The sequence below is a fragment of the Thalia democratica genome, chromosome 2 (genome assembly GCF_965202585.1).
Source record: "Thalia democratica chromosome 2, ktThaDemo2.hap1.1, whole genome shotgun sequence".
Taxonomy (NCBI): Eukaryota; Metazoa; Chordata; class Thaliacea; order Salpida; family Salpidae; genus Thalia; species Thalia democratica.
The window spans coordinates 22,776,079-22,785,702 of record NC_139166.1 but is presented as its reverse complement, the minus strand read 5'-3'; the positions used below and the strand labels follow the sequence as shown (position 1 = coordinate 22,785,702).

Genomic DNA, 9,624 nt, shown 5'->3' with positions numbered 1-9,624 from the left:
GTAGTTTACTTTAGATATTTTTCATGTAAAAGAGAAGTATCTATCATAAAAAGGTGGTACTTTTTGTTACTGATGAGTTGTTTTTCAGCCAAACGACGTTACACAAAAAACGTAAAACAAAAGATTAGTGTATTTACTTTATGGAATTTTTATTAGCAACTTAACCAACAACTACTTTTGCATGAAGTTTTAAATATATATAAAATAGTATTTATTCAGTATTCAGCACTTTACGGTTTATGATTTAAAAAAAGCTTTACTATGTTTAAATGTTTTATTTATACATTTATAGACAAGTTTTTAAAAACTAAGAAAACTATTTTATTTTACTCCTAAAATCTATAACTAAAGTTATGTAGGCTACTTCACTAAGTTTTGATCCTTAGTAAGCGAACATAAACAATATTCAATGAAGTTACAATTTAGTTAGTAACTTTAAACTTAATTATTAAAAAACATTAAAAAAGTATATCAAATCAATAAATATTTAATAATATAATATACATTCGACTTTTTATTTTCTAGAATATATATAGTTTATTTATGACAAAAAAAGACGCTCAAATTATTTTGTCGTAGTACCTGGTGCACGACGAACCTTTAGGTTATCTAGTCGCACACCACGGATACTTTTTAACGTCTTGTCCAGGACAAATATATAAAAGATACAAACTGTAGGCTCTAAAACTTTTTTATTGTTTTTAGTAGCGATGCATGTTTTACTTAAAATGACTTAATTTGCTTATTGTACAAGTGTAACTTGACTATAGAAATCAAAAGAATATTAAAACAGTTTTTTTCATAGTTTAAAAGAAATAAATTTCAATCATGTTCTTAAAAAATAAATATTTAATTATGGTATGATAACTGAAATGTTTTTTTCATGAACCAAGTCCCTTAACTAAATTATAATATTGCTTTTTTTCCGTTCAATAAACAATTACTAACAAAATTACTTAAGTAAAAAAGTGGATAAAACTAAAACCAATTCTTGATGTAATTCAATTAGAAATGCTAATTTACCATTATGGTCATAGTTTCTGAAAATATGAAATTTCATCCATTAGTAAGGTTCTCTTAAGTGTTGGAATACTGCTTAAAGCCAAACAAAGGTATGTAATTTTAGTTACTCTTGTTTATTCTTTCAAGTTTTTTTGCAAATGGTTGTATATTAATTTCTAAGTAGTAGCCCTTAAACTTGCCTTTTTTATTGAAAAACTCTATTTATCTGCATATAGTTTATTCATTTGACACAAATTATATTAAAAATTAAAAAACTTATTTAGTTATTCCAAGAACAAAATTTTATTTTTAGTGTATTTTATTTTGAATATAAATTCTTAAATGCTAATAATCTTCAATAAGAAGAATATATTTTTTACACCAACATATTTAAAAATGGCAGTTATTTGGTTTAAACAATTAATATGCTCACACTGAAGCAGAGTGATGATAAATTTTAAAATGAGTAGTTTATTGGGGAAGTGTACGTATGAAATACATTTTTACACTGACTAGTTTACTGGGTATAACTAACAACTAATTTAATTGTTTTGACAAACTGCTATATTTTATTCAATTTTCCTTAGCTAAATAGCAAACTCTTCTCCTAATCAACAGTCATTTGAATAAAATAAATCCTAATCATAACCTACCTCACTCAATACTTATGTAAAAAAGGATCATAACACTAGTATAAATTAATAATTTAAAGATTGTGGTTTCAAAATGTTTTATTTAAAAATCATAGGTTAAAGCTTGATTTATAAGTAATATTAGAAAGTTAGAAAGTATTAGATATATTAAGGTCCTGCTTAAAGTATTAGGTTTTATAAAAGATATGATCAGTTAACATTAGTAGTTTTGCCATAGAAATATTTATCACCCAAATTTCAATAAATATTCACTAAGAAAAAGTATGACATTGATCTTTTATGAAAAATTTGCTTTATAATTAATTTATAAGTTATGTAAAAATAAAGAAAAAAAAAAAGTATTTAAATTTTCCACAAAAGTTAAACTTTTGATAAACCATTATGCACACTTGTCTTGAAGCATGAATACAAGTTATCTTGATTAATGATGCTATGATTTTTATTACAATAATTAGAGTGGACACTGATTTTTTATAATTTTTTCCAGTTTTTTAAAAGTATAAAGTGTCCTTGTTTCTTTTTAGTAGCAAATTTTAAAAAATGTACTTGAATTATTGAAAGTATGCTGTAATGCCAGTTTAAATGTGTTTTATAAAAGTTAAATACAGATGAAATGTAGTTGTTTTGGTGTATTTATTAACTAGTTTGAATTTTTTTTATTCGAATTTAAAATTGTTCAAGAATATATACAAGTTTCCAATTTTTTTCAATTAGTATTATAATCTGTTGTATTTGCCTTAATTTTCAAATTTTAGGTTTTTACTGGGTTTTGGCCACCCTGTAGAAATTAATTTCTTATATTTGCTTAAAAGCATTTGTAATGTGTTTTCTTAGGTATTGACAAACATCAGAAGTTCAATATTGTAATAAGTGTATTTGACAGCTGGCTAAGAGTCATAATTAAAATAGAATTTATATCTTCAGCAGGCTGAATATAATTTTTTAGGGTGGTCATTTTACCTTAAAAGCTTGTAATACTTAAACCTAAGTCAAAAATTATATAAATCTTGGAGTTTTGAAAAATATTTATGTAAAATAGTGAGGTAGAGATTATTTAAGAAAATATTATTATAAATTAAATATATTTTATAATATTACAGTTTTTAATTATATTAAAAAAAATTTAAAGTAGTATAACAGCATATTTTCATTAATTTTTGCCATTACATTTAATTATCCTTATTTAGGAAAATCCTTTCAGGAAAATTAAATTTCACTTTAATCAACCTAGAAATAAAACCTTGAAACTATTTTTTAGTGGCCAGTCTCTAATATTTAGTAAAATGTATTGTAATTGTTAATATATCTTACTTACTTGAGTTAAATCAAATTAAAGTCCTAGAGCAGAATACTCTGAGAAGTCTGAGTATCATTTTTGGTTACTAAAATTTTAAGGGGCAGCAATTATAAAATAAGGTTAAAAAATTATACAGGAACTTTTAAGCTAAATTTGTTTTTCTTCTATAGTTTAGGGTTGCCACTTTACCTGGAATCCTGAAAAAACCTGGAATTTGGGAAATTTTGATAAAAACCTGGAATTCTGAACAAAAATCACTAAAGAAACCCTAGAATTTTAACAATTTTCTCATGTTCAGTTGTAAAATTTTGATTTGACTCAAAAAATCTATCATATAAATAAAGACTTTGTCATCATCAAATTTTTTATTAAAAAACATCCTTAAAGTAGCTTTACAGTATCTTTTTTAATGTTTTTATTCTATTTAACATAGTTTCTTATATATAAATTAACTTAAAACTAAAAAAAAAACCAAAAATGTTTACTTTTAGTAACCTGGGTTTTTTTTTGAAAAAACAAGTGGCAACCCTGATAATTTTTATTTTTTATTAATTACTTCTATTTAGTGCTACTATAATTGTCATTTAGACTTTATACAGGGTTGCCACTTTACCTGGAAACCTGGAAAAACCTTGAAAAACCTGGAGTAAGACAATTTAGGCAAAAATAACCTGGAAAAACCTGGAATTTGAGAAAGCTTGAAAAAACCTGGAAAAACCTGGTTTATTGATCAAAAAACCTGAAAAAACCTTGAATTTTTAATAATTTTAACATTTGCAGTAGTAAAAAATCTATCATATAAATAAGATTTTTTTGTCATTATCAAAAAATTTTTTTATTAAAAAATTCATTTAAAGTAACTTTACAGTATCTTTTCAATGTTTTTATACTATTTAACACTATTTCTAATATAGAAATTTACTTAAAACTATAAATAGACCCAAAAATGTGTACTTTAAAAAATCTGGAAGAAATTTGGAAAACCTGGAAAAATTTTTGAAAAAACGAGTGGCAACCCTGTTTATAAAAATTATTGTGTCATGAACAACTTTTAAACTAGTTTTACAATAATAATAATATATCTTTATTAATTTTTAAGGTTTCTAGTTTTGCTGTTTTATACAGTTTTGAAAAATTATTATAGAATGTTAATTTTTGTATTTAAAATTATTGAAAGTTAAGGCCATAGGGGGGGGGGGGGTAGAAGCCATTTTTTGACCAAAAATAACATATAGACTTATATTATAGTAAATTTCATAATCTTTCAGATACTTTTTTTTAGATTTTAAAAATATTAAGTAACTTTTTTTTATGACAGGTTATATAAAAGGTTGTCTTTATAAAGGGTAACTTTAAAGCCTTTTTTCTCGAGTTTTTAAAAACGGGCTTTAAAATCTATCTTCTCCTTCATTTTTCAAGCAATCTTCTTCAAATTTTCAGGAAATGTTCCTTACATTATGAGAAAAAAACGTTATTTGTGAATTTTAATAATTTAAAAAAATAAAAATTTTATGACAAAAAAAAATGTATTTTTACTTGAAATTTTTTAAAGTCACAAATAACTTTTTTTTGTTATTGTATAAAGAATAGACTGTGAAAGTTTGAAGAAGATTGCTTAAAAAATGAAGGAGGAGATAGATTTTGAATGCATTAGTCTTTTTTCGCCGTTTTAGTTTTTCCTTCCCCATAAGGAACCTGTTATGCGGCCCGACTTTGGCCGGTCATATCTCAAAAATAATTCGAATTTTTAAAAACAGTAAAAAGCAACTTGAAGCTTAGTAAAATCTATAAAATAAGATCAACTTGTAAAAAACATGGCTTACCCCCCCCCCCCCCCCTATGGCCTTAAAATAGAGGTATTTCTTAGATCAGTTTTGAACATATTGTATACTTACCTTTAGTATTAACTTAAAATGCAAACTTAAGTTGTTTCTGACATTATAAATTTTAGAGTAAATTTGAAATGACATTGATAGTAGCAGTTGGTAGTATCTTATTTGAGTTGAAAATTGTTCTAAAATAAAAGTCTTCAAAAATTTGAAGTTAATAGATGTCTTTAATGTCTAAACATTTTTTAATAGCCCTGGTTTAGAAGTAAATGATATAAAATGAAAAGTTACTGTGAAAAGTTAAAGAGTAACTTCATTTTCAAATGTAGAATAACTATTGATACCAAATTGACTCAATTTCAGTGGTTCTCAAAGAGATAACATCAGCTACTGTTATAAAGTGTTAATCAGGATTTTATTTTGTTTAACCAAGTGATGGCCAATTAATTCTAGTTTAAAGTTGAAAAATTACTATTACACAAGACAATCCATGTTATTTTTAACTTAAATTCCAGTAAATTCTTAAATATAAGATTACAAGATAGGGTTAGGGAACTTTTCTATCATAAATTACTATAATAGTTCTTATTACCATTAAGATTATTTTTTTTTACAACTTGGCTTTAGTTTGCATTTTTTTTCAAGTTTTCTTTGATTATTAGCTGTTTAAAAGTAAATTTTCAGATAGTATATCCAATTAGGGTAAATCGGGTTCATAATATATCTCCTACAGTTTCTATAAAATGATTTTGAACTAATGCATTCTAATCTAATTAGATGTTAAAATTTTGGTGTTGGAATTTTTTATTTAATTAAAAACTTTTTTGCCAAATAATGTTAAATTTACATTGTTGGGGCTATAAGGCCAATTTTTTTTAAGTTGATTATAAAAATCTTGTTCTTTCTATCAGTTTTTTTATACATTTTATTCAAACCATTATTTAGTTATAAGGGAACAATGTCAGAGAGCTTAAATGGGTTCCTTACAAAGAGACCAAATTTGAAAAATACTATTTAAAAATAAATAAAAACCGAATTGTACAGTAATCTTCCTTTATTGTATCAACATATATTTCTGTGTGTTAACAAATCAACACTTAGAAACATATGTTGGTAAAATAAAGGAAGATTACTGTACAATTTGTTTTTTATTTATATTCCAGTGAAGTTACTTCACTAGGATCTTTTGTTAGCAAACAATTAAACCTATATTTTTGTACAGTTATTTAAAAATAGGTTATTTTATCTGGAGTTTTTAAGCAGTTGTTCTTAAACTTAATTAGTTTAATTTTAAATTACAACTATTGCAGGATGTTTAAATTCAAGTAAAATGCTTATGTAAAATATAATATTATTATAATTTTTTTATTATAAAGCAAAGATAGCTTGATGAAAATTTAGATTAATTGCTTTAGAAATGACAGAGAGGATGCATTTTTAGTTTTTTTTTATTAAATCCTAAGCAAATTAGCAATTAATTTTTTTATATATCTTATTGATTTTTTATATAAAACTACCCTTATGTCAATACTTAATTATGTTTTTTATGTTTAAAAGTATTTTGTAGTAAAATTTGATCTATAATTTTAAGAAGGTTTTATTGATTAAAAAAACTTGAACCCCTTCAGCCTTGAAAATTTTCATTACATTTATCATTACAAAAGAGAAATATGTTTTCCATTATATTTCTCTTTTTATCAACAAAAAGCTACAACGCAAATTTGATTTGGTATAAAGGGTACCTTTCTTGAAATTTTGGAATTTTTAGCATTAAAAACCTAGGAAACAGACTTTTTTGATTTTAAAGAAATGACCACATAAAGTTTTTATCATAAAAGTATTTTTACAGAAGACCATCACTCACAAACTAAAACTATCTTTGCCTTGTAAAAAATGTCTTAATACTCTCCTATGAGCTTGACTGTTTTATCAGTTAGTTTTATAGGTATACTCTGTTATTAAGGTTGATATATGCTAAGTTAATACGCATTTTTATTTCTTGTATTTAACTATAAACTCAGCTGATCCAGACTAATTTTTTGTTAGATAAAAAAGTTGATTAAATTTGAATGTTAATAAATAAGATGTATTGAAAGATTTAATAATCAAGTGTCAAACTTTTAAAAGTTTTATTGGCACTTAAAATAAAATAATTTGAAATTAAATCCAAATAAGGATCTTACTATATTTTTTCAAATAGATAACTTAGCTAAAATTTTTTGTATTTTCTGAGAAAAATAAATTTGAAATGCTTACTAAACAGTTATGCGTACCCTTACAATTGTGTAGATTAGTGAAAGGTTGCTGTATAAATACTTACCTAATCCTCCCATTCCCTTAACTAACCCCAGTCCCACTAACCTAACACTCCCTCAGTGCTTTCTTTGATAAAAAAGAGAGTGTAGAAATGTGTTAAATTTTGAATAGCATATGTCAATTGTTTTATGCTATGTTGGAACTCTGTTTATACAAAGTCTTGTTATTTTTTAATGACCACTATTGATGATGTGACCATTATTTCTTGGTTGCCTTGAAGCCTGGAAAAACCTGGAATTTGACAGTTTTGGCTAAAATAGCATGAAAAAACCTGGAATTTGACAGTTTTGGCTAAAATAGCATGAAAAAACCTGGAGTTTAAGGAAATTTGTGAAAATACCTGAAAAACTGTGAATCATGAACAAAAGTCATCAGAAAACCTATTGAACCCTGGAATGTTTAACAATTTTTTTTATGTCAAGTAGTAAAATTTTGATTTGACACAAAAAATTTATCATATAGATAGAAGTCTTTTGTCATTATCATTTTTTTTTTCATACACATTTAAAATAGCTTTAAAGTATCTTTTCAATGTTATTATATTACTTAAAAAAGTTTTAACCTTAAAATTAATTGAAACTATAAATAGACCTAAAAATGTGTACTTTTAAAACCTTGAAAAATTTCTGAAAATTGGAAGAAATTTCTCCAAAACCAGTGGCAACCCTGTTATTGTAAGATGATAGTTGTTGATATATTTTTTTTTGTGTAAATGCAATATTTGAAAACCAGTATTTAAAATATCAGCAAATTAGCTAAATAAGTTACATATCAAGAAAGTGATAATGTTCCCTAAATTTTATTTCTTTTTATTTGAATTTGACAAAAAAAATATTGTATAAATAATTTTGTCATCAAATTTTTTACTAATTAAAAAGCTCATTTAAAGAAACTTGAATGTAACTCAGTTATTTACCTTGAAGTTAATTCTGAACTGAAAATAGACCCTAAAACTGAAGTTTTGAAAACATGATTTTTTTTTTGGAAAACCTAGAGAAAATTTGCCAAAAACATTTGACAACCCTGTAATAGTCCTAGATCAATATAGATAAAACTGCTTATATATTTTTTATAAATAAGCTAAAAAATCATCAAATTTTTACTTCTTGAAGAAACAATTATTAAATCATGAAGTTTAGTTTGTGTAAATGAAAAAATACTAGAGATTGTATAAACCTTAAGGGTGAAGAATTTTTTTTTACAAAAATTAGGATTGTCATTTATATGAAAACCTGGTAAAACTAAAAGTCATTTTTTAAAGAATATAAACAAGTTAACTAACTTTGAGATAGTTATATCTATGAAAAGTTTCGAATACAAATGTTTTGACCACAAGTTTGGAATTTTTAGTTTTCTTCGAAATCTAATAATACTAATACTCTAATAAAACCTGTGTTATCTTTATGACCATTTAAAGTTATTATATAACCAGACAATTATCTTATTTAAGGGCATTGGGGGGTCTAACATTTTTTATACTAAAAATAACATTGGATCTTATATGAAAGCTTTAAGTACAAACTACAATCCAGTTTTTATAGAATTAAAGGAGATTTTTCTAAAGATTACAAGAAAAGTTTCCTAGAAATAAGTGTTTAATAAAATAAAAGGAGATGGATTTAAGGACATAATATGTTTTTGTTGTTTTAGTTTGCACCTTCCATCAGGAGCCTATTGTATTCTCCCAACTTTTACCACTAATATCTCAAAAATGAGCATAAATATTAATAATCTATAAAAAGTATTTTACAGTCTAGTTAAAACTCCACAAAGCAGTGATATACCTTCATACCCTTAAACTATTTAGATATTCTGGGTAAAGATAGTTTAGTTTTGTATATTGCCTATCTCAATAATAAGTGAATATAATTTCAAATAGTAATCTTTTTACTAGTTCATGTTTCTTGACTTTTCTCATAAAGAATTAGAACAACAAGAAAGTTATAATTATTTAGTACTATTTAATTTTTTATGTACAAAAAATTAGATTCATGAATGTAACTTAAAATAAGTTTTTTTTTATTTAAAATAAGTTAACTCAAGTTTATTTATCAACAGCAAAATGAAAATCTTTGTAAAGAACCAAGAAGTCACTGCAGTTGAAGTTTCAGCAGACGACAAAGTCAGCTCATTGAAGCAGAAAGTTGCTTTGAACGAATCAGCTTGCTTTTCGTTCGGCGGTCAACTCCTCAATGATGAATCAACTCTTGCTGAGGCTGGAGTGTGCGAGTTGTCAACACTTGATGTCGTTGTCGAGTTGCAGGGAGGAAAAGTGCACGGTTCGCTTGCTCGTGCCGGTAAGGTGAAAGGTCAAACTCCAAAAGTTGAGGCCGGAGAGAAGAAAAAGAAGAAGACCGGAAGAGCAGCTCGCAGGCAGCAGTACAACAGAAAATTCGTCAATGTTGTCAACACCTTCGGAAAGGCCAGAGGCCCCAACTCCAACGCTAAATAAATGATGAATGATTGCATTTTAGGACAATAACTTTAGAAAATTAGCTTAATGTCCTAATAAATTGTAATAAAATTA

The 9,624-nt window shown here is 25.3% G+C and overlaps 1 pseudogene across 1 annotated transcript; it reads left to right on the top strand.

The window, feature by feature from the left end:
- The first annotated feature begins 1,071 nt into the window (after positions 1-1,071).
- Positions 1,072-9,624, top strand: LOC145850022 (ubiquitin-like FUBI-ribosomal protein eS30 fusion protein pseudogene; annotated as a pseudogene). The gene is made up of 2 exons (XR_014372379.1): positions 1,072-1,112; positions 9,156-9,624. The product of XR_014372379.1 is annotated as a ubiquitin-like FUBI-ribosomal protein eS30 fusion protein pseudogene (transcript).